The sequence below is a fragment of the Solanum verrucosum genome, unplaced genomic scaffold (genome assembly GCF_900185275.1).
Source record: "Solanum verrucosum unplaced genomic scaffold, falcon-dt-bn FXZP01000079.1, whole genome shotgun sequence".
Classification (NCBI taxonomy): domain Eukaryota; kingdom Viridiplantae; phylum Streptophyta; class Magnoliopsida; order Solanales; family Solanaceae; genus Solanum; species Solanum verrucosum.
Genome location: NW_026020368.1, coordinates 1,416,757 through 1,442,612, shown reverse-complemented (window position 1 = coordinate 1,442,612; position 25,856 = coordinate 1,416,757). Strand labels below are relative to the sequence as shown.

Sequence of the window (25,856 nt, the reverse complement as noted above, 5' to 3'; positions counted from 1 at the left end):
TTTTTTGTAAAGGCGGCAAATAAAGTAATTTGAAAAGACTACAATGAATTATTGATGGATGAATCTCCTCTCCATTTTCTTTCTCTCCATTTCCCCAAAGTTCTTAGGTCAAACTCATCGGTGGCCCCCTAAAGTTGGCACGAAGTTTCACTTAGACACCTCAACTGGGTGATGTTCATTTTAGACACCTCATGTAGGGTCCCCTTGTATCATTTTGACACTTTTTTTTTCAATAAGCAAAAGTATATTGTGTGTTGCACTCACGAGTGACCTGTAAAGTGTCAAATAAAATGAGGACAGTTGTCATTTTCCCCCAAAATAATTCTTAAACAATAAATTTTGGCAAAAACAAAAAGATAACCAGCGAATTGATGACATGTGGCATTTTGCCCAAATAATCACCCAATATGACCCTACAAGTAAATGAAGAATGATTCGAGTCTTAACTCAGAAATTTTTGGGGGTGTTACAGTAGGCTCGGGGCGTGACATAAACTATCCCTCTTAAAAACTAACGAAAATTGTAGCACCTCGGTATTTGAAAGAGCTAAAAATAGAAAGAACTAAATTGAAAATAGCAAAATCTGAAATTTTGCAAGTTAAGCTTATGATGTGAGTTTTGTGTCAACTTCAAATGACCATAACTTTCAGTACAGATGAGTTAGGTGGCCTATAAGATGTCAAATGAAAGGTCTTGGAATTATCTTTCCAACGCCACCGATGTTGCTAATTTTCGAGCTCGTATGAGAGAGATATAATCATTTGAAAATATGTCTGCCAGTTAAGGAAAGTTACTCGGATTTAAGAGGGGAATTTTGGTCTTTTCCTTACCCCAATCAAATTTAGGTGAAATTTGGTAATACTTAGGGGTCTAAACTGATTTGGTTCAGTTTTGTGAATCTAAATTTACACTAGGGTTTTGAGAAAAGTTCAAGAAGAGGAGATAGGAGAAAAGTCAAGGCGTTCTTCAAGATTTCATGCAATTCAAATTGTTGTTTCGCCAATGGTTTGATCCCTAAAAGGTATGTGAGTTCACATAGTGTTGGGTTCGTTCACCCACGTGCCAATCATGATTAATTCAGCATAATTTCATTCTTGAAAGTAAAGGATTTGAGTTCTTGATGAGTTTTATTGAAGTTTCTTTCATAATCTTGATTGTTGAGGTTTTGATGAGTTCTTCAGACAATCGTATGAGTTTCAAGGTTGTTTCTGAGTAGATTCTTGTGTACTAATAATGAGTAATCAAATCTAAGTGATTGGGGAAGAAACCATTCGATTCTAGGTGAACTAGGGTCGAAAAACGAGTAAGAAAATTCATCGGGATGTTCTGGGCCGAGGCAGGCGCGCTGCGCCAGCAGTGCGCCAGAACAAGGGTTTTGTAGTTTTGCTCCTAGGGCGCCGCGCCACTCAGTGCGCCCCAACTTTCCCTCAGTAGTTAAGGGTCTGGCACCCTGCGCCACTCAGTACGCCACATTCGCCAGGTCCCCTACCCTTTAGTCCTTCTTTCCGTTTGAGTTCCCTCGAATCGTACCTATGTTTTCTAAGTGATTTCTACACTCTAAGGTACGTCTAATCATCAAGAGATCATCCATAACATGAGATCATAACCTTTAATCCATAATTCAAATTCAAGGTAGAGCTAAGAGTCAAGTCTTGATAGTTCATATGAGTCGTTTTAATAAGTCTTTTAAAATCTTTTAAACTTGTTTAAATGACTTGAGCACTGAGTTTGAGGAAGAGTAGAGTTGCATTCATTTTCTTAAAAATTATATACGGGAACTAAGTATTCCTAAGAGTATATATTTTCACATTTAAGCGAGAAGGAAAACACCGATTTCCAAAAGAGTTTTCATGAGCAGTTGAGTTTCATCTCTTTTAAGAGATAGATTTTGAGTAATAATCTCAAATCACAAAGAGATAGTTTTTGAGTAATAATCTCAAACCACAGAAAGAGGAAATATTTTCTTTAAAATATAATGAGCTAAGTATATTTTGGGAGTAGTATTGAGCACTGATATGGGGGAGAGTTCATACAACTCACAGCCCCCATAAACGATGTAGCCAACGTGGGTAGAAAAGGGTCATACTTTTTAGATGATTCATTAATGATTTTTAGCATAAACTACTGGATCCACGTAGTAGTAGATTCTATATCCCGACAAAGTATAGGACGGTTCTGGTAGCGTGGGTTAGACGTTATATCATCACATAGCTCATAGTGATGGTTGTCGGTTAGAGAAACTCTCACAGATGTATTTGTATTCTTAAATACACAGAGATATTTTGTATTCTTATATACACAGAGTTAAATTTGTATTTTCAAATGCAAACAAAGTTTATATTGTATCCTTGCATACAATCAGAGTACATCGTATTTCTTTAAATACTTGAAGTTGTTATCTACTATTTTAAAAGCTTTTCTTTATACTGCATGCTTTACTACTGCTTTATATTGAAATGAGTTTAGTATCTCTGAGTTGAGTTGAGATAAGTGTAACACCCCATAAAATTTTTGAGCTAAGACTTGAACCATCCTTCGTTGTGAGTAGGTTTTCACCGAGGAATTAAAATTTCTTAAGTGTTAAGTTCATTAGATGTAGCACCTTGAGTTTCAAAAAGAATTAAATTGGAAATAGCAAAATCTGAAATTTTGCAAGTTATGCTTAAGTATGGGTTTTGGGTCAACTTAAAACGACCATAACATCTAGCTCAAGATGATTTAGGTGTGATACCAAATACCGTAGGAAATATCTTTGAATTATCTTTCCAACACCACTGAGTTTGCTAAGTTTCAAGGTCGGATAAGTGAGATATGACCTTTTGAAGTTAGGTTGTCCAGTTAAGGAAAGTTAGCCGAAAATAGTAAGGGGTATTTTGGTCTTTTCCTTACCAAATCAGATTTAATCCATTTTTAGTAAGGTTTTAAGGGTCTAATCCTATTAGGTTCAGTTTTATAATCCTAGTTTACGCCTAGGGTTTTAGTTGAGAGTACAAGAAGAGAAGAGAAAAGAGGAAAAAAGAGGAGAGGATCAAGCGTTCGTCGAGATTCTTGCGTCTTGTTGCGGATTTTCGCCATGGGTTTAATCCCTAAGAGGTATGCAAGCTTCCATAGTGTTGGGTTTGTTCACCCACACGCCAAACATGTTATTTTCAACGCAAATTTCATTCTTGAAGTTGAAAGATTTGAGTTCTTGATAGGTGTTCTTGAAGTTCATTCTAAATCTTATTGTGTTGGGTTTTGGATGATTTCTTGAGATCAAAGTGAGTGTTTTAAGGGCTGTATTAAGTAGATTAGAGTGTACTTATGTTAAGTAATTGATTCTAAGTGATTGGGGAAGACCCTATTCGATTCTAGGCGAATTAGGGTGAGAAAACGAGCAAAGAATTTTGTCGAGTTTTCTAGGTTGGGGCTTGGCGCGATACGCCAGCCAGAGCGCCCCAAACCCTCCTCTAAAGTTTAGGGGCTGGTGCCCCGCGCCACACATAGCGCCAGGGTGGCCTGCCCCATCCAGTTTGTCATCGGTTGCCCCGTTTGAGTTCGTTTAAAGTGCACCTTCACTCCTTTTAGATTCTAACTACTCTAAGCTACTTCTAAACACCTAGAAATCATTCATAACATGATCATAAACTTGAATTCATAATTTAAATTCAATGTAGAGCTAAGAGTTAAGTTCAGAGAGTTCTTCTGATCATTTAGAGAAAGTCTCTTTGAGTCCTTTTGAAGTGTCTTCTACAATTTCTAATAATTTGTTTCAAGACTCAAGTAAGTGAGCATGAGAATTAGGAGAATGTATTCATGAGTCTACACTATCACCTAGATCTTTCATGTCATGAACCAAACTCTTGAATTCATAATTCACATTCAAGAGAGAGTTAAAAGTAGAGTTCAAGAAAGCCTTTGAGTTCAATTGTGAATCCTTTGAGATCAACTATTGATTTGAACTAAGTTTTGAGGAAGTAAGTAAGAGAATGAGAAGAGTCGTATACATGATTTCCATGTAGTTATGTAGACCTTCGAGTCGACTTGTTCCATGCCTATAATTCAGTATGAACTTCGTAAGTTGGGTATCTTTCAGAGAAGTGGTATCTTCAAGTTCTAAGCCTTTAAGTGTTGAGTTCCTAATCCCTCTTTAAGATTCATTTCTAATCATGTGACTATTACATATTACCCATGAAGTCCTTGAGTTGAGTAGTTCATGCCCATAATTCTGCATGAACCCTATGAGTCGAGCAGTCTTGAGATGAGAGGTATCATTGAGTCCTTGAGTTAAGTAGTCCATCCCCCATAATTCCGCATGAACCCTCCAAGTCGAGCATTCTTGAGATGAGTAGTATCATTGAATCCTTGAGTTCGGGAGTTGTTGAGTTCCAAGTATTGAGTTCAATGCATGGTTATTGAAAACCTTGAATTGAGTCGTATGTCCATAATTCAGCATGAACCCTATTTCAAGAAGTCTTTTTACAAATTGTTTTAAAACATGTTTTAAAGACTTGAGCACTGAGTTGAGAAAGAGTAAAGTTGAAGTTCTGTTCTTCAAAGAAGTATATGGGGACTAAGTATTCCCAAAGAGATTTAAAATGTTTTCACATTTAAATAAGAACGAAAACTGAGATTTCCAAAGAGCTTTCGGGCTAGTTTTCAGAAAAGAGAAATCGCTTTCTAATCAAAGCAAGAGAGAAAACTGAGATTTCCAAGTTAGCTTTTGAGCTAAGTTTTTTTTTTAGTACTAATCTCAAATCACAGACAGAAGTATGTTTTTAAAACATAAAGAGCTAGTATATTTTGGGAGTAGTATTGAGCACCGATATGGGGGAGAGTTCAGATAACTCACAGCCCCCATAAACCATGTAGCCATCATCGGTATAAAAGAGTCATACTTTTTAGATGAACCCTTTTCACATAGATTAGTGGATCCATTAGTAGTTCAGGTTCTATACCTTTGGCCGGGTATAGAATGAGCTGGCAGTGTGAGGTAGATCGTTGTATCATCACTATAGCTCTTATGTGATGGTTGTCGGTTAGAGAAACTCCACAGAAGTCATTGTATTTTTATATACATTATTTATTGTATTTTTATATACATTTCAGAGTTATGTTGTATCCTTGCATACACACAAAGTTTACAACATGTTTTTAAACAGTTTGTTTCTTTATATTGCACTTATTTTAAATTGCTTTATATAGAAATGAGTTCCGTCATATTGAGTTTAGTATCCAGAGTTGAGTACCCAGAGTCGAATAATATATCTTTGAGTTGAGTATCTTATCCTTGAGTACTTCTGATTTGAGTAAGTTTGAGTAGTTTTGAGTATCCTTGAGTATTCCTTGAGTTGAGTAAGTTTGAGAAGAGGTAAGTATGTTTCCTTTTTATCAAGTTTCAAGCTTATGTTTATGTTTTAGAATTCCCCTTACATGCTCGTACATTCCACGTACTGAGCCATTTGGCCTGCATTTTCTCATGATGCAGACACAGGTATTCAGGATCATCAACAGGAGCTTTGTTGATACATCTGAGAGTTCGAGTTAGTTATGGTGAGCCTCCTTGCTTCCGGAGGATTTTATTTACTTTTCAGTTCAGTCAGGATGTCGTGGGTCTTGTCCCGAATTTCATCGTAATCAATTAGAGGCTTCATAGATAGTCAGTATAGTTGAGAAGTCTGTATTATTCATTTATTTTATTAAATGTTTTAAAGATTTAAGTTGCCTATTTTATGGAGAGTTGAATATATTATTTTTATTCAGAGTTTTCTTTTGAGTTAAAGCTTGGTATTTAAGTTATTGATTTTATTCAGTTTTAAGCTTTGTATGCTTGAATCAGTTTTCCACTTGTAATCAGCCAGGATGAGGGTTCTCTTGGGGACCAACAATGGTTCTCGAATGCCGACCACATCCAGGGTGTAGGCTCGGGTCGTGACAATAAGGTAAGTGTTCCTTTCAGTTCTAGTTCAAGCTTATGTCTTGTTTAGATTTCCCCTACCATGCTTGTACATTTCATGTATTAAAGCCATTTGGTTTGCATCTTCTATGATGCAGATACAGGTAACCAGGATCAACATCCAGTGCTCCGTTGATCTACTTGAGCTCCAGAGTTATTTGGTGAGCCTCCTTGCTTTCGGAGGATCCCTTTTGTTATAGTTCATTTATTTCAGGTGTTAGGATGATCGGGGGTCTTGTCCCGACATACCTCATAGTATTTAGAGGCTTCATTGATAAATAGACATTAGTTCCTGAGTCTTTTCATTTTTATTTCGTTTATGTTGAGACTTGAGTTTCCAGTTTGGCTAGTTGAATGTTTATTTCAAAAACATTCTAAGTTTACTTTAAGACAGTTTGAGTAAAGTTTGAATTTGATTTCCTTTATTAATTCTTAAAGTCTTCCGCTGAGAGTCTAGCCAAGCCAAGGGTTTGCTTGGGGCCAGCAATGGTTCTCGAGTGTCAGTCCCCCCAGGGTGTAGGCTCGGGGAGTGACAAAAACCTTATACGGGCCTATCTACAATTTGTGGTTTGTTCTACGAACCGTAGATCCCATTCGTTGAATTTATATTGAACTTTTCGGCTAAAAATCTCATTCTACGGGTCCAATTTACGACCTGTAGAAGTTTCTACGGACCGTAGATCCAATCTGTAGAATTTATACAATTTTCAAGCTCAAAAGTCCATTCTACGGGTCCAAGCTTGGTGGCACTGGAAAGAGGACTCAAAGACCTTTAATTTGCTAGGTCATGAGCCACCTAACTCATTATGTGCTTGGAGATATGATCGTTTGAAGTTGACATAAGTGAAATCTTATGTCAAAACTTAATCGGTAAGGAAGCTTTCAACTCAACATTGTGCTAGGGGGTTCTTGTAACCTTAATTCATATCCAAATTTATTCCAACACTAAAGAATTGATCTTTTACATATATGAGTAATTTAAGAATCACCCGATACTGTCACGACCCGATTTCTCGAGTCATGATGGCACCTACTATACCCTACCAGTAGGTAAGCCAACCCGTAACCCAGAACATCAAGCAATGAGCAAAAGGGCAGAAACTAGCGAAAATAATAATCTAAACAAGGATAACAAAGCGGAAGCAACCCAAAATAAATATATACAGAAATCCCTCCCAGAACCTGGAAGTCACTAGTACAGAGCTATCTAATAAAGAGTACAAGTCCCAAAAGTGGACCACAACAGAGCGTGTCTCAAAGACAACAAGACTAGCTAAAACAAAAGAAGGAGACAGAACAAACCCCAAAACGCCAAGTGCTCGCCCTCGTCTCCGAATCACAACTGCAAAAGAAGGCTGGAACTAATCACCGCTGGTAACTAGTACTGGGACCTGCATCACGAAATAGATGCAGAGTGTAGCATGAGTACCAACACAACAGGTACTCAGTAGGCATCATAGGCCGACTGAGCAAAAAGGGTAAAAACAGTAAGAAAGGATAGAATCTAGACACAGAGAGGTTAAATGGATAAGAAAAGAAAGCACACGAGCATACCAGAAACAAATTAAGTACAACTAGACTAAACCTAACTGGACCCCCATAAGCCCAGAAGGTACACTCGTACACAAGCTTAAATAAAACCTGAACGAACCCCCATAAGCTCGACAGGTACACAGAAAAGCTAAGTCTACTGAGAAAGAAGAAAATCGGGCTCTCAGCCCAAGTAACTAAGATAATCCATCAGACTCCACCCAGCCAGCAGTGCACTCCCAGCCCAGCTAGAAAGAGTGACCCTAGGGGGCACCCAACCAAACAGTCCACTCCCAGCCCAGCTAGAAAGAGGGACCCGTGAGTGAAGTAGATATCGCGAGTCGTCCTACCATGCAGTCAGCTCCCAGCCCAGCTAGAAAGAGCAACCCGAGGACACCCAGCCAGTAGCACACTCCCAGCCCAGCTAGAAAGAGAGGCCCGGGGGCGATCGCCGATATCACCGAGTTTACCCAACCAGCGATACGTTCCCAACCCAGCTAGAAAGAACGACCCCGGGGGTAATGGTATCTCCAATAGGATCCAATCCCACAATAACCACCGTGGAACGCCGTCCACTCTAAGAAATCACAGAAAAGGCTCCAAGCCTATACTATCTCAATCTCATGCCTCTAGTGATGCACTAAACCTTCGAGAATGCGTCGGAACCGCAGAATAAGAGGGAGAAGATACAGAAGTGCAGCAAGCAGCGATAACGCCTAATCTAAGGCTCAAACTATCAGACTCAAGTCTGTTATTCCAGTCTACAAGGAGCTAAGTCATCCGAACGACGTCGGCAGAAAGTCAAGGTTATCCAGCCCACACGGGTCATAAGTCTAAGGCAATGCTAGCCTAACCTAGACTAAGGCATACAATACAAAACATACAAGCATACAATAACATTTAGCACATAGACATGCAACTCTACTAAACCGGATAACATGATACTATACCCGAAATGTGGCCAATCGATCCTAACATAAGGTATCTAATCAAAGTAAGGTAGCAAACTAGTATTCACCCCCCAATTCACTCCTATCGACATGTTTTTACACAATTAAGCTCAATCTAAAATAAAGGAAAGCCGTAGCCTACCTTAAGGCCAACCGCGCGCTCTCCAAATCACTTTACCGGAGCTTTCCCTTTCCGAACAGTCTCAAAACGCTGCCCCGCTATCAAAAATAGAGTCACAACGTTACTATGGTCATTTAGACACCAAAATCACAACAAACGGAGACGGGTAAATTTTGGAGTCAAAACGGGAATCGTGGGACCCGCATCGAACTGTCCGAATTTAACTCCGTCAAGAGACCCTAAAAAACACTCCAAACTTGTGTTCCAAAATGGAACACAATCCGAGGCTCAAAACACAGCAAAAACCAACAAGCAAGAAAACCCACTTTTAATCAACTAAAGAAACCCTGCTGCAGCAGTCCAAAATCGAAATAAACGAAAATCAAAAGGTGCCCAGCACTCTTTAAACACTCTACAATGAAGTCACGACAATTCTCAACATGTGGGACTTCGAATCACCCAAAACCGAGCTAAAATGAGTGAGATATGACCAAAACAAACATTCCAAAAACAAGGACTCGAAAACAGTACAGCAGTCAGGTTTTTCGCGAAAATACCTCAAACGGGAACCCCAAACCACTATTCGAGCTCACCAACGCGTTGCCCTCGAAAAATCTCACAACTTAGCCTTTTGAATCGCCCAAATCGGTTGAGAGATGAGAGAGTTAAGAGAGTTAGAAGTTTTGGAATTGTTGCTGAAAATCTGCATTATATTGCAGATTTTCTGCAATTTTTCCAAAACTAAAAACCCCGACGGGGTACTCCGATCTCGTTCGGAACCCCGTGCACGCAAACGAGATATGCAACCATACCAAATTCGATATTCCAGACTCAACGGCGCAGTCGAAATTTCCATCAGAGGTCATTTCGATAAAAAGTGGGTCCCACTTCCAAAGGCCATTTTAAGTCAAAACCCACAAAAGGGCTCGGAAAGATATCGAAAACCTCGGGACACAAAAGAAGGGTCAATCTAGACCAAACTCAACATTCCGGAGCTAACCGCACTGACGGAATTCTCATCCGAGCGCGTTTACTCAAAATGTTGACCAAAGTCAAACTTAAGCCAAAATTCAAAGGCTAAAACGCCTAATCACACCGACTCACACTGAAAACCTCGGGAGTCATGTCGACCGTGCTACTAGCCTAAAATGACCCTTCCGGAGCTGATGAAATCGTCAGAATTGGATTTCGATGTCATCTTCTTGAACTTTTGATCAAAAATGATCGTTCAAGGTTCAAAAGCTCCAAAACACAAAAACTCACACCAAGACCAAACGAACAACCAGGTGACCGAACTGTCAGTCCCAGCAAGTCGTAAATGACTTGGGGTCGCTATAGGAAAGCTCTAAACGACACACAGAAGGCAAGACACAAAAATGACCAAGAGGGTCATTACAGATACGACTTTACATGTAGTAAAGAAAGAATGATTTGGGTCGTAACTTAAAAATTCAGAGTGTTACATGCAGGGAAGGATCTATTGTGTCTGGTAGGAGTGTCACGCCACCCACAAGCTTCGATCGAAATCGGATGTATGTATAGGTGTATTTTTTGTAATATATTTTAAAATAAACAAATGGCACCCACAAAACCAAAAGTTGTTGTGGTGTCACTGGTTAAGAGCGAAACTCCCTCCTGCTAGACCCAGGTTCAAAATTGGGAGGTGACACTTTAAAAATAAAAATAACTAGCAGCCTAAGAATTGTGAATTCAGCTTCAACAATCGAGGGTTTTAAAGATTATATTTTCCTTTTTCTCTCTAATTCTAGTTGGCTTAGTTTTAATTAGTAATTATTGTTGACTAATTTAATTTATTAATCTTTGTTTTTTCTATTAGTTATTTGTTTGATGGAGAAGTGTTAAAGTTAGCCTTAAACTATGTCTTATTGAATAAAAATATTCTCCGTTAATAGTTTGGTTTTAAAATGTCTCTATTATTAATAATTTGTTCTAAAAATATTCCCACTATTATTAATTTAATCCCAAAAAAATCTCTGTTGTTACTTTATTGTGTCAAAATATACTTTTTTCTAATAAACATAGTATCTTTTTATTTTCTAATAATATTATTATTCTTAAAGAACCCCTTTTTTGTTTCTTTTCTTTTGAAATTCTTTTAACTTAAAAAAAAGTCGGAAGTAATATTTTTCTTAATCTCATTTTATAATTTATATAGAATAACTTCATGTACTTTCTAAATAATATTTTAGTAACTTCATCTTTAATTTTTATTTACATAATGATAAAATATTTTTTCTAATAAAATAAAAAACATTTTTATTTCTTAATCTTTTTTAAATTGATTAAGCAAATATTTTACTTGTAGCTATAGTAATGGTGGAAATATTATTATCTTCCATGAAATAGATAAAAAGTAAAGTATGGAATAGGATTGGTGATTAATATTCAAATGATTGTTTAATTTGTTACATAGTGCATGATATATTTACAAATATAAGTAATGATGATCTCATTGACCGTTTTTAAAATATGTAAACTCGTTGAGAATAATTATAAATGAAAAATACATATTTATAATATTAGTAAATTATTCTTAAAAAATTATGCTATGTGGACTTTGCGCAGAATTAAAGCCTAATGTTGATTTAGTGATCTAATCAATGTGTCAACTTGGAACTCAGGAACTCTAAATCCTGGATCCGGCTCTGGTTACATGAATACAAGTGATGCAAAAATTCTAAATACAAGCGATGCAAGAGCGAATATATATTAATAAAAAATTGTTTATGGAATAGAAAAATTGTTTTCGACTATTTGTAGTAAAATCATGGTCATACATATCTTCGAACAATTTGAATATTCAGAAGCAGATGGATCATTTACTCTTCATCAATCCTAAAATTTACATAATAATGGTAATAAACGGGTTTAATTAATGTAAACATGCTACATTTGAGGAATCAAGTGCATGCATGCATTTATAGACTTAGAAATTGGAGAGAGAAAAATAGAGCACGCTGCTATATTTGAGCACCCAAAGACACCTAAAATTTCTTGTTGACAAAATTAAATCACGTGTTTTTATACATTATTGAAAAAAAAAACTATGTAAAAAAGTCTTTAACACCATTGATAGTCATAGAGAAACTGAATTGTATACGTGTTGAGTAAAATGAATTAGTTAGCTTGTACATCCACTACAAAGTATATATCCTACTCTATAAAGCTGACAATTAACAATTGCTATTTTCTAACTAACTACACGTATATATCCATATCCCTAACAACTTCTACCAAAATATCTGGCTAAGGTAATGTACACTCTGCCCTCAACATCTGCTTCAACTTATTCTTATTTTATCATTCCCACTTAAGTCTATCAGAATGACATTTTTTTTAGCGGCAATAAATATGCATATTAACAAAAAATGAGGCAACCATCTTTTAAAAAAAATTCCATATTTCTCAAGGGGTTTTAACATCCAGATTATCCCAGTCTTTGGTTCAATTTCAGAGGATCACAATTAAAACAAGTATTTTTTTTGGAATCTATCTTTCTTGTTGATTTGCAGGAGTTGGTGTTTTTTTAATTATAGCTAGATTATATTTAAGAAAATTAAGTTTAGATTATTAATTAAACAAGTTAATAGGTGTCGCTCATTGAAGGGTGCACTGGGGAAATGGAGGGGATCTTCACTGGAGGAAAACCAAGTCCAAGCTAAGCCTATAAAAGAAATATTTAATGCTAAAGTATTGTAAAAACCTAGGTGGAGGGGAGAGGTTAAAAATTGCATGTCTACACTATATGCAATAGTGTAAAAAAAATTATCTTTCTTGTTGATTTGCAGGAGTTAGTCATGTTTTTAATTATAGTTAGACTAATATTTAAGAAAATTAAATTTAAACCATTAATAATTGAACAAGTAGATAGGTGTTACTCGGGAGAGTTGGCAAAATAGCCACTCTCAAGACTTAATTGGACGTAAAGTCATAAGTTTTGAAAAATTTGTGGTATACCCATTAATTATGACATCACCTATGTGAACTACTTGGAACATACAAAAGAATCTTCTAAGTTTTTAATATACATACTCCCCTCCCCCCCCCACCCTCTTTTCCAACAAATATGGAATAATATGTGTATTTTCATTTTTTAAAATTATATTTGAAAAAGAAAAACTCTCCAACAAGAAATCTAAATAGGGGCTTGTTTTGTTGCTGATTTTGCTGATTCCGGCCAATTTTCCGGTCATATTATCCATTTCACTTGTAAAATCATCATCATCTTACTCATTGCTTTCATTTTCACTCCATTTTCTTTCAAAAACCAAGCTTCAAAATTATTTTTCCATCATTTTAGAAGCTTGAAAAATCTTCCATAATCACTTGATAACTCATTAGTAAATACATTTTAGTAGTTTAGAAGCATTAAAAATATGGTTGTGTCATTCACTTCATTTGTATATGGCTTAAATAGTGCCATGTAATTTTGTTCCATCTCACGGACAGTAGGGGTAAGGTATGGGTGCACAGTCTAAAAAAAGAATATAAATATTACACAATATTTACTAATTTAAAAATATTGTTAGATAATAACACATAAATATATACCTCTGTACTTCTTCCTTTGTACTTAAATGGATCACCTTCAACTATATTATTGCTCTTTGTTATGTTCCATTTGAGTAAACGGGGAATGGGCATTGGAGTAGCCAAGGACTTCCCGACATACTTTTCAAGATGTGAAAAAGCCTCATATATCCAAACTTGGAATCCATAGAATAACAAACAAATAAATAGAGTTTATGAAGTACTACACAAATAAATAAAAGTATTTCATAAATTGACTAAATGGTTAATAAAAAGTACCATAAATGCCCAGAAAAAATTGTACAGAGCATAAGATGCATTCTTCTTTTCATTATATATTCCCCCTAATTCTTCAAATTAATTCGATTCTTCAGATAGGTCAATGTTAAATCAAAAGACTCTTCCTTTCATGGATAACTTTTGAATAAATCCAAATCATCTGTCATTTTGATGTGGTTTGAATCCACAATCTTAGATCGATCATGGGCAAGCAACATCACGTGGATGAACCAAACTAATGAGCACTTCGACTTTTATCCTTATTTAATTTGTTACTCTTGATTAAACTCATCAACTTTGTACCAGTGATGTTCTTGTTCCTTGTCACCTTGAAATGAAAATTCTCACCTTTTTTAAGGACTTTGTTCATTTTTTATTCACGGGGGTATGTTGACCAATTCATCCCCGTAATTAATGCAAATTCTTTTAAGCCAAAACATGTAGGTTTATCATTCACACAAAACTAAATTTCATGCAATTTTTTGTCATATTTCACACGTCGCAGCAACATATAATGAAAAATATATCCATTGAACTTAAAATAATATGCAATATGCCTCAAGTGTCCAAAGCAAGTACCCTTAAATTCATTATAAAGCTTTTGTTCAACAAGAATTTTTCTAAGTCACGATAATCTGTCATCCTTAATATTACAGAGATCTTTGCTGAAAAAGATCCTACCTCATCTACCCACATAGCTAAATCATTATTAAAGTCAATTTGTTTTAAACCTTGATTAGAAGAGACCAAGAGAGCCTATCATAAGCTTTAGTCATATCTAATTTTAAAACCACATTACCACCTATATTATCTTTTGCAATTCCATGAATAATCTCCTGAGCGGGCATAACATTATCAATAATAAGCATAAGCCTACCAGGAACGTAACAAATCCACTTTGATTTTCAGAAATCAATTTGCCAAGTAACGCATTGATTCTGTTAGCTAAAGTTTTAGAAATCATATTGTTAGTAAAATTGCTTAAGCTAATAGGTCTAAACTCAACAAAATTAGTTGGAGACTCAATTTTTGGAATCAAGTTCAAACAGGAATAAGTATAGAATTTAGTGAGATTATTGCCCTTGAAAAATGCAATAACATCAATGTAGATAATAGACCAACAAGATTGGAAAAACATATCATTATATCCATCCGCACCTGCAGAGCTTTCTGTACTCATACTAAAGACAACTAATTGCTTCATTTCCTTTTCATCAGGAATCCTAGTTAGCATCTTATTATCATCATTTGTAATGACTTTTGGAATGTAGTCCATTATAGTATGATCGTTGTTAGGATGGCTAAGGTTGAATTGTCTTTGGAAGTGTTTGACGGCAACTTTGGCAATTTTATTATCTCCATAATCCACTTGCCTCTGTCATTCTTAATTCTTAGAATCTATAACCTTCTCCTTTTAGTACACTGTTGATAGACGCAATGCAACGATTGGGAGTGGCATATCATTTCGTTAATGAAATTGAAACATCCATTCAAAACATTTTTTATGCGTTCCAACAGAATGATGACAACCTTTACGTTGTTTCTCTTCGTTTTCGACTTGTGAGGCAACAAGGTCATTACATGTCTTCAGGTAAATCTACTCTAGTACTTTTCTTTATTAATTGTGCGTTCAAGGTTAATTTTCTTACTAACAATGAACATGATGTTTAATTAACCAGATGTCTTCAAGCAATTCACCAACCAAGATGGGAAATTCAAGGAAACGCTTACTAATGATGTCCAAGGATTACTGAGTTTGTATGAAGCATCACATCTGAGAGTGCGCGATGAGGAGATTCTTGAAGAAGCTCTTACCTTTACCACTACTCATCTCGAGTCTATTGTCTCCAACTTGTGCAATAACTCTCTTAAGGTTGAAGTTACTGAAGCCTTAAAACAGCCTATTCGCATGACTTTACCAAGAGTGGGAGCAAGGAAATACATATCCATTTACGAAATAAATGATGCACACAACCATTTGCTTTTGAAATTTGCTAAATTGGATTTCAACGTGCTGCAAAAGTTCCACCAAAGAGAGCTTAGTGAGCTTACAAGGTACGTACTACATTATTTGGTCTATATATCTTCTTTAATTAGATGAGTAATGGTAATTTGGAATAAAAATGAAATGCATGCAACAAAATTGTTGTTCTTTTGATGCATGTAGGTGGTGGAAAGATTTGGATTTTGCAAATAAATATCCATATGCAAGAGACAGATTGGTTGAGTACTGTTCTTTTGGATATTAGGAATGTATTTTGAGCCAAAGTATAGTCGTGCTAGAAAAATGCTAACAAAAGTACTCAAGATGAACTCAATTATTGATGACACTTTTGATGCCTATGCAACCTATGACGAACTTGTGCCCTTCAATGATGTAATCCAGAGGTAAAAGTACATATATTATGAGAGAGATTAATAACTACTATTTGGACAAGAACAGATTATTTTTAAAAATACTTATTTCTCTTAATTTATATAATTATGTGAATAATCCCTTATTGATGAGTGTGAAAAAACATATCTTGACGTTGTTATTGTGAAATGCTACACAACAACATGTGCAAGAGGTAAAAAAAATTACTAGTACATTGTAATTAATTTTGATACTTGACTTTTAGATGGGACATTAGTGTGATTGATTCACTACCGCCATATATGAGACCTGCCTATCAAGCTCTTCAACACATTTACAATGAAATGGAACAATTATTGGCAAAAGAAGGTAACTCGGACCGTGTATACTATGCAAAATATGAGGTAATTAATATTCATTAACTTATATTAAAATTAATCATCACTCTCATTCCAAAAGACGACTAAGTAGTACTTTTACTGTATTATTTATTTTTTACAATAACTATTTAGATGAAATAGTTGGTGAGAGCCTATTTTAAGGAAGCTCAATGGTTGGATGCTGGCTATACTCCAAAATATGAGGAGCATTTGGAGAATGGACTAGTAAGTTGTGGGTATATGATGGCAGCAACAACTAATTCCTTGATCGGTATGGACGAATTTATAAGCCAAGAGACATTTGAATGGATGATAAATGAACCTTTAATAGTTCGTGCAGCATTGATAATTAACAGATGAATGGACGATATGATTGGACATGAAGTAATAAAACAATATCTTATATAATACGTAATTCATTTTCTTTCTATTAATTTTAGATACTTATTGTACTAAAGATATATTGAAATTTGTTTCATGTAGAATGAACAACAAAGAGAACATGTAGCTTCAACCATTGAATGCTACATAAAAGACTATGGAGCGTCGAAGCAAGAGATATACACTAAGTTTCACAAAGAAGTAGTCAACGGATGGAAGGACATAAACAAAGAACTCATTTGTCCAATTGAAGTACCAATGTTTGTTCGCGAACGAGCTTTATATTTCGTATGTGTGATGGACATTTTATATAAAGAGGAAGATGGATACAAACTCCAAAGGCAAACTTAAAAACATGATTAACTTGTTACTGGTTGAACCTGTCAAGATATGAGGATAATTATGCCGACGCATGGTCAAGTACTAATTTGGAGGCATATAACTTGAAATCCTTCTATTTATGTGATTGATAATAAAAGAACCAGTGATTCCTTTTACTCTTCTATTTATGTGATTGATAATAAAAGAAACAGTGATTCCTCTTACTCATTGATTATTGTTATGTATTGTTTCATATTGTATTGTATTGTATTGTGTTGTGCTATATTGTATCATACTGTGTTGTATTGTATTGTGTTGTATTGTATTGTGTTGTGTTGTATCATCTATAATATATAGTCTCCAAAAGAACATAAAATATACAGTAAAACCAGCATTTGGGATATAGGTAATTACCAACATGCCTACTTCTAAAATACTCATTCTTCTTCAACAATTTTACCCTTCTCACTGACATAGATACCATCAAGAAACTTTCGGATATCCTTGTTCTTCACATGACATTTATGGTTAACGGATCGTATTGTATTGTACTATTTTCTATTGTATCGTACTGTATTATTTACATAATGACACATATCCATAATTTGAATGATAAACCTATAAGAATTTTTAGTGTATGGGGTTATTTTTTTTATTGTTTTTGGATAAGCCATTCCTTACCTGTTGATTTTGAGGGATTAGGCTTGACTACTACCATGTCTATGATTGAACAATAATTACAAAAAAAAAAAAAAGAAGGAAGAGATAAACATATACAAGATCTCTTCCTAACAAAATAAAAACAATATTAACTTAGAAGAAATTATATTAGACTTGTCATATCTTCTTCTAATACTTTATAATTGACATTTGTGTAGTTGAATAATTGCTCAAGTGACAAGAGTCTCTCAAGAGATCCTTTGTGTCCAGTTCCTTTAATGTTCCAATATATTGTATTAAATCATTGGAATTTGATACCGTCGGTCATGACCTTAAATTGGATTGTAACACTAATAATTACATAAGATTCCTAAAATAACCTAAGATAGGTGTAAAATATAATTACTAATAATTAGCTTTAATTTGGGATATTTCAGGATCTACACAAGAATTAGATCGTGATTTGCGTTGTCTAAGTGCAACATACATATAAATGTGTATATAATTTTTGTATATTAATGTTTGACATACATAAAATATACACTTTTAATACAAAATTGTGTATATCTTTTGTAGTTGGCAAACAAATATAATTATTTGGGAAAATTACAAACATCTAGAATCCATAATGTAATCGAGCTATAGTTTCTATTATTTTTAATTTGTGACTATAATTTCGCGAAATTTTGCTATTCGGTTTTCTAATTATATAAATCCATAATTTGTATAATTCGGTCCCTAATTGTATAAATCCAGAATTTGTATATGTATACCCTAGCTATTTGTATACGATTTATGAAAAAAAATTATAATAAATTACCATGTTTGTATATTGGCAAGAAAGAAGAATCACAAAGTTGTATCTAGAATTCACTATTAGGCTGCAAAATCGTGCCTTTAAAACTTTGAGAAAATGGTCAAATAACCTCCTAACCTATTAGTCAATTTTCAACTACACACCAATACTTTACGGGGGTCCTATTACCCCCCTAGACCTTTAATTTTTGATATTTTGTAGCCCTTAAACCCTGACATGTCCAAGAAAGTGAATACACTTTCCTTAGGCGCGTAGATACTTATCTAAAGCATATAATCTGCATTTTAAATCCACGTATAAGATGAAATCAACCTAAAATTTAGGCTGCCAGCTGTAGCTTGCATTTTTTGTCATTTTCTCGAAAAAATCTTCTTTCTTCTTCCTCTTTTGTGCCATTTTCAAAGCTTGAGTTTTATCATCTTCCATTTCAAAGCTTACAATGGTATCTTCCATTTGAAAGCCTAATGTTGTGGGGTTCATAATCCTCTCTAATGCTCTCCGATTTCAAATTTAGTGTTCGAAATTTTTCTCGCCTATCAAAATTATGAAAATTTTGGGTACCGAGATGTAACACCCTAGAGAATTTTCGAACTAAGACTCGAGCCGTCCTTTATGTGGAGTGAGATTTTACCGAGGAATAAAATTTCTTGAGTGTTAAGTTAAGATCCCTAGATGTAGCACATTGAGTTCCAAGAAGAGTTGAATTGGAAATAGTCATTTTGGAAAGAATCTGGAAAATTTGGCTATGGAAAAAAAGTGAGTTTTTGGTCAACTTTGAGCAGTCGTAACTCCTAGCTCAGAATGATTTAGGCGAATTTCCAGTTATGTCTGGAAAGCCCTTGGAATGATCTTTCCAACGCCGCCGAGTTTGCTTGATTCCGAGTTCGTATGAGTGACTTATGCCCTTTGGAAGTTGGGTTGTTGGCACAGTCGCACAGTCGCACAGTGCAGTTTGTTTAGTCCGAAAATTTTAAGGGTATTTTGGTCTTTTCCCTAATCTTTTCTTTGGGTTATATTGAGGTGTTAGACTGATGTTTGGATCATTTTTGTCCCATTTTAAAGAGTGAGAGTAAGAGTGAGAGTTAGGGCTTGGAAGATAAGAGAGAAAGAAGAGGAAAAGAAGAGGAGAAAGAGAAGAAGAAGCTAAGGATCGTCGTGGATTTTTGTCGGGGGTGATCCCTAATCAGGTATGTGAGTCTTTAGTGTGGGTTTATCCTTTCCCCCCACATACCAAGCTCGTTTTTATGATTTGAGAAGAGATTGGATTTGTTGTTGAAGTTGTTAGTTGTTGTTGATGTTGTTAGTTGTGTTGTTGAAGTTATTGTTGGTTGTGGGACAGGATTGGGCTGTGTATTTGAGTTGTGACCTATTGTATATTGAGGGATTTTATGATCCTTAGTGTTGGTTGGTTCATACCCCCACACACCAACTCGTTTTTAATTCCAAGAGAAGATTTATTGGTTGTTGAAGTTGTAGTGGTGTTGTGTTGAAGTTCTTGCTGATTTAGTACAGATTTCTGGCTGTGATTTTTGAGTTGAATCTATTGTATAATAAGGGTCTTTATGATTCTAAGTGTTGCTGCTGAAACCTTGAGGTTGAGAGGGTTTAGAATTGGAAAGAAACAAGGGGAAAAAGAAGGATTTTTGGGGAAAAAGGGGCTGGGCTGTTGCACCTCTCCTAGTGCCAAGGACACCAATCCTTCCCTTTCATTCACCATTTCTTTTTTTATACATGTTCCTAGGTATTATACCTATGTTTCCTAGTTGTTTCCAACACTCCAAGGTACTTCCAAAAGTCAAGTAAAACTACAAGTCAAGTGAAGTTAGTTTCAAAGTCAAGTGAAGTTAGTTTCCAAGTCAAGTGAAGTTAGTTTCAAAGTCAAGTGAAGTTAGTTTCCAAATCAAGTGAAGTTAGTTTCCAAGTCAAGTGAAGTTAGTTTCAAAGTCAAATGAAGTTAGTTTCCAAGTCAAGTGAAGTTAGTTTCAAAGTCAAGTGAAGTTAGTTTCCAAGTCAAGTGAAGTCAAGCTTAGAAGTAAGTAAGTCAAAACAAGTCTTTAAGGTTTTCCAAGAGTCTTCATTGATCGTTTTAACTTCATTTTAAGGCTCAAGTTAAGTAAAGAATGAAGAGTTCCAAGTTAAGAGTTTCAAGTTGAGTAAAGAGTTTCAAGTTGAGTCAAAGTATCGAGTTTCAAGTAAAGTAAAGAGTAAAGAGTTGAGTTCATTTCTCAAAGTTATTAGGGAACTATGTATTCCCAAAGAAGTTTTAAAGAAATGTTTTTACATTTAAACAAGGTTGGAAACTGAGATTTCCAAAAGAGCCTTCGGTCTAGTTTTTGAGTAATTATCTCATATCAGCAGGAATAAATATGTTTTAAAAACATAAGAGCCAGTACATTTTTGGGAGTAGTATCGAGCACCGAATTGGGGGAGCGTTCAAAGAACCCACAGCCCCCATAGAACCATGTTAGCCACCATGGGTAGAAAAGGATCATACTTTTTAGATGAATCCTTTTCAGATTAGACTAGTGGATCCATTAGGCAGTTCAGGTCTTATACCTTTGGCCGGGTATAAGATGCTCTGGCAGCGTGAGGTCGATCGCTGTATCATCACTATAGCTCTTATGTGATGGTTGTCGGTTAGAGAAACTCCCACAGCAGTTATTGTATTTTCATACACAGAAATTATTGTATTTTATATACATCAGTTCAATTGTATTTCTATATACATCTCAGGCTTATTGTATCCTTGTATACACTCAGAGTTTATAGCATGTTTTAAACAGTCTTTCTTTATATCGCACTTGTTTTAAATTGCCTTATATTGAAAGAAGTCAGTCAGGTTGAGTTCAGTTATTCAAGAGTCGAGTATCCTTGAGTTAAGTATCTTTGAGTTAAGTATATATCTTGAGTTAAGTATATATCCTTGAGTTGAGTATCTATCTTGAGTTGAGTATCTATCTTTGAGTTGAGTATCTATCTTTGAGTTGAGTATCTGTCTCTGAGTCCAGTATCTATCTTCTGAGTTGAGTAAGTTTGAGTAGTTTTGGGTATTCCTTGAGTTGAGAAAGTTTGAAAAGAGGTAAGTTATTCAATTTATTCCAGTTTTTCTTCTAGCCTATGTTGTTTAGCTTTCTAGCTTACATACTCGTACATTCCACGTACTGAGCCATTTGGCCTGCATCTTTTTATGATGCAGACACAGGTATTCAGGATCATCAACAGGAGATTCGTTGATACATCCGGGAGTTCCAGTTAGCTATGACAAGCCTCTTTGCTTCCGGAGGATTTCATTTACCTTTCAGTTGTATCAGTTGTTAGGAGGTCGTGGGTCTTGTCCCGGCTTCCATCTTTATCAGTTAGAGGCTTCATAGATAGACAATAGAGTTTCAAAAGTCTCTTCATTTATTTTGTTAAATGTTTTGAAGACTAAAGTTGCCTTTTATGGCGAGTTGTATATATATTCTATTATACAGAGTTTTCTTTTGAGTTAAAGATTTATAAAGTTGAGTTTATAAACTCTTATTCAGTTTTAAGCTCTTGTATGCTTAAGTTAGTATTCCGCTTGGAGTCAGCCAGGATGAGGGTTCGCTTGGGGACCAAAAATGGTCTTCGAGTGCCGGCCACGTCCAGGGTGTAGGCTCGGGGCGTGACAAACTTGGTATCAGAGCACAGAGTTCAAGTGTCCTAGGGTGTCTATGAAGCCGTGTCAGTAAGATCTTGTTTATGGTTGTGAGGGCCCCACTTCTATAAATGAGGGACTACAGACATTTAAGAAAAGTCTCCCTTTTTTTTCACACTCTTAATCGTGCAATAGAGCTAAGTCATGGAGATCTAATCTAACTCGTGCGTTCTTAGAATCTTTCAACTACCCATCATACTGGAGGTGGTTGAAAAGCAGAGTCAGTTTTTTTGTCGATGAGTTGTTCTTAGCAAGAGTCTTGAGAAAGTCATGAGGATTCAGAGGGGCTTAAGAGAAGCCCAAGAGTAAGTTAAGTGTTCAGTTTCAGAGTAATGCCTTCATATGAATCGTGCATTTGAGATAAAAGTGAGTTGTACTTTCTTCTCTAAGTATTGTTTCAGCTGAGATCCTTACGAGGAGGTATGTTTAGAGCTTGGGTATGATTTTCACCCGAAAGAGTAGCATGAGTTACGAGATCATGAGCAGTAGTAGAGAAAGAGCCTAGAGTTAGAGAGAAAAATATACAGAAGTTTAGTAATTTAAGTAAGGGAGATAGTGATGAGGCAAGCTATGTTATTGTAGTCATGCACCCAGTAAGTTATGAATGAGGAGTTGTCCCTTATGGGTAGACTAAGAAGTGATGAGTTGTGAAAATTACATCATAAGAGGAAGAGTGTGTTGTAGCTAGATAGGAGTTAGTGATGAAGTGTTATTGTGTAGAAAATGACCAAGTGCGAGTGTTGAAAAAAGAAAGCAGAGTATTCATGAGGTGTTAGATCTACGCTAGGCTTATGATTTTGAGGGAGGTCCCATAACATTCAAGTGGTATAGAATTATTGGGCATTGATGTATAGTGAATGAGTAAATAGTACTCAAGTTGTGAAGGGAAATATGATAGTAAATTGTGAGTATGAATACTAAGAGGTGAGGTTTGACTTTTGGCCATAAGGTCCTAGTGGACGAGAGTTTCTGAATTTGTACCTAGTATTTGTAAGTTAGTGTAGTAAGCGAGCAATCATATTAATATTCGGGTTTAGTCATAAACCTTAAGCTTGAATTTGAGATGAGTGTCTTGACCAAAGAAATGGCAACATGAGAGTGATGATGCTAGTCTTGAGATTTGATCTAGTAGACTTGACATAGAGTAAGTGAGGAATTAAGGTGATTAGTCGCAATAAATATGAGTGGTACAAGTGAGAGACCCTAACCTTTAGATAAGGGCAATGAAGTGTGATTAAGTCACCAGAGTAACAAAAGCGTTAAGAGGTGTACCGAGAGTGTATGTAACCAGAAGAAGTTAAAGGAAACACCTTTGAAAGAGGACTTAGCACCGCTTATAGAGAGTTTGGTAGGCATGAGATAAATTTCTCCCAAGTGTTAGATTAAAAGAAGAGGTAAACAAGTTAAATATGTGGAATAGGTCCATAGCTTTCAAGTGTTAGCTTTAGACCTAAGGGGGAGATGTCAAGATGAGAAATGGAGTCAAGTGTTTTAGATTAAGATGGTAATGAATTCAAAGAGTTTGCGAGATATCTTTTCAGAGGCCATTTTAGAAATGGAGTGGTGTTAAAAAGAGGAGGTTGATGTTCTTATCGTGTTGTGATGGTGGGATAGTTCCATTTAAGTTTTTTTTTTTTTAACACTGAGGAAGAAAAGGATGAGGTTTTACTATGAGAAATATTCAAATGAGAGCCCTTAGTTGGATCTAAAGGAGTGGTTAGTAAGAGTCCATGGAGTGTTAGAATACTAAGCTTTAATGTGGTGTTAAAGAGTTATAGTCTTGGGATAAGATTCTCTATAGAGAGGTATAGAATCCGAACCTAAGGATTTGGGTTAAGCTTGAATATGGTAAGAGCAGACCATTAGACGCAGACCTTAGTAAGAGTAGACCCTTCCATACCAAGACTAGCCGTCATTCGAAGACGTCTGAATCTAAATAAGCATCTGAATATTAAGATATGCATCAATGCACATCTGAATATTAAGATTTGGTCTCTAGATCTGAACACTAAATAATTAAGATTGTTTTCAATATTTGAATATGCATATAAAATTAAACATTATATCAATAAAATATTATAAAATTTTCATTTCAATAAAAAAATTGTTATTTTTAATAAAAAATAGTATTTTAAATGTTTATATTTGATTAAAAAATATTATATGATATGCAAATAAAATTATATATCGATATAAAATTATTGTAGCATGATTTCTTTTAAGAATTCAACATAAATATCTTTTTATAAGAAAATATATCACGAAAAAAAAATTCATAAGCATAATATAATATCAAAAAGTTCAACAAGTATGATAGATACCAGTCGAAAAATAATAAAGAAGATTTCACATCATCAACGCCTAACATATATAATTCAGCTCATCAGAAAAATTAAAGAACTCCCATTTTTTTCGGATGACCTTAATCCAATTCTCTAACTTGTGAACTTCTAGCGCCATTCATGCTTTTTTGTAGCCCATACTTTTTGTAGCTATCACTTTCACAAACTATACTAACAATTATATTGTATATTGCTTTTTCCCATCCAAGTGCATCTAATTTTTTCTTTGCATTCTTCAAAGCTAGGTGCACTATTTTTTTTTAATGAATAACTCCAAAGTATTATTCATCTTCTCATCAATTTCTTCCTCAAAACTTTTCTTTCAACCAAAACTGGAGATTGGGATGAAGAATTATTAGGAGTTCCATCATTTTTGTCACAAACTAGATATAAGTATAACTTGGACTCCAATCATGAACTCTTGTTGTAGTATAGTATTCAATGTTTTTGGCCTAAACAAATTAAATTCTCATAAGAGACCTCAGATATGTATATATAGTTATTGTTGTTAATCATGAATACTATTTTTTCACATCTTTAGTTTTTGATAAACACCCAAAAATATTATTACAACAAGAGTTCTTGGCAAAAATCAATACAACCCTAAAAAATTGTTAATATAAGAAAATACTTGTAAAGGTTATGAAAACTTACTAGTTCAAGAGGAAAAAATTGGTGTTTGGTTGAGAAAAGAGAGGAAGAAAGTTTGTAGAGAGAGAGCGAGAGAGAGCAAGTCGCATAATGAGAGAGAGAGTCGACGGAATTTTTTTCTAGCGTATTAAATACTGAATGTTGTTAAGACTCTCCTACATATTTGATTCGTTCAGATCCATTCAGAAGCTTTTAAAAAAAAAGAAACAAATAGACTTAATGGGCTGAATCTAAATGATCAAGATTTAGACCTAAAAACCGAACGCACTTAAATGGGCTGAATCTGAATGATTAAGATTCAGACCTGCATTAAGTGCAAACATATGAGGCCAGTATTTGGAGGAGAAGGATATTTTTATTTTTTTTTTGATTTTGCACCGGGTGTCCGAGTCTCTTTGAGCCCCGACTAATCCCGGGGGTGCACAGGCCCTCGGCAAGGAGTTTCCCGCAAGTGCACCACGGTTAATTCAGGTTTTACCCAGTCCGATGGCCCTCAGAAATTGTTTGCACCTAGTGGGTTTCGAACTTGAGACCTTGAAAGGGAGCAAACCCCAAGGCTCAAGTCAATTGCCAGCAGGCCAACCCCTGAGGGTTGGAGGAGAAGGATATTTGATCACACATGGATGCATTTTTCTTCCAGTTTTGCAGAATGGTTATCACATCACATGACACATGTGATACAGTTGAGTTAGTCATAACTCATATTTCACCTCAGCCTCGGTTATTTTTGTAACTGTTGAGTTCGATCAACACTAACAGTTTTGGCATGTAATAATTGCTCGAATGGCAGAATCTCCTAATTTAGCAAGTGACTATCATCGCAAATCATACTGATGAAGAATGTTGCGCAACTTCTAAGATAGAGTAAGGATCATCTTGATGAGTACCAACTAATTTAGCACA

General features: G+C 35.3%; 1 protein-coding gene and 1 pseudogene across 1 annotated transcript in view; one reads left to right on the top strand and one right to left on the bottom strand.

The window, feature by feature from the left end:
• Positions 1-25,856, bottom strand: part of LOC125838099 (floral homeotic protein PMADS 2) — a 383,162-nt gene that overhangs the window by 318,607 nt on the left and 38,699 nt on the right. The gene's annotated exons all lie outside the window — the stretch shown is intronic.
• Positions 14,664-16,877, top strand: LOC125837978 (sesquiterpene synthase 12-like; annotated as a pseudogene).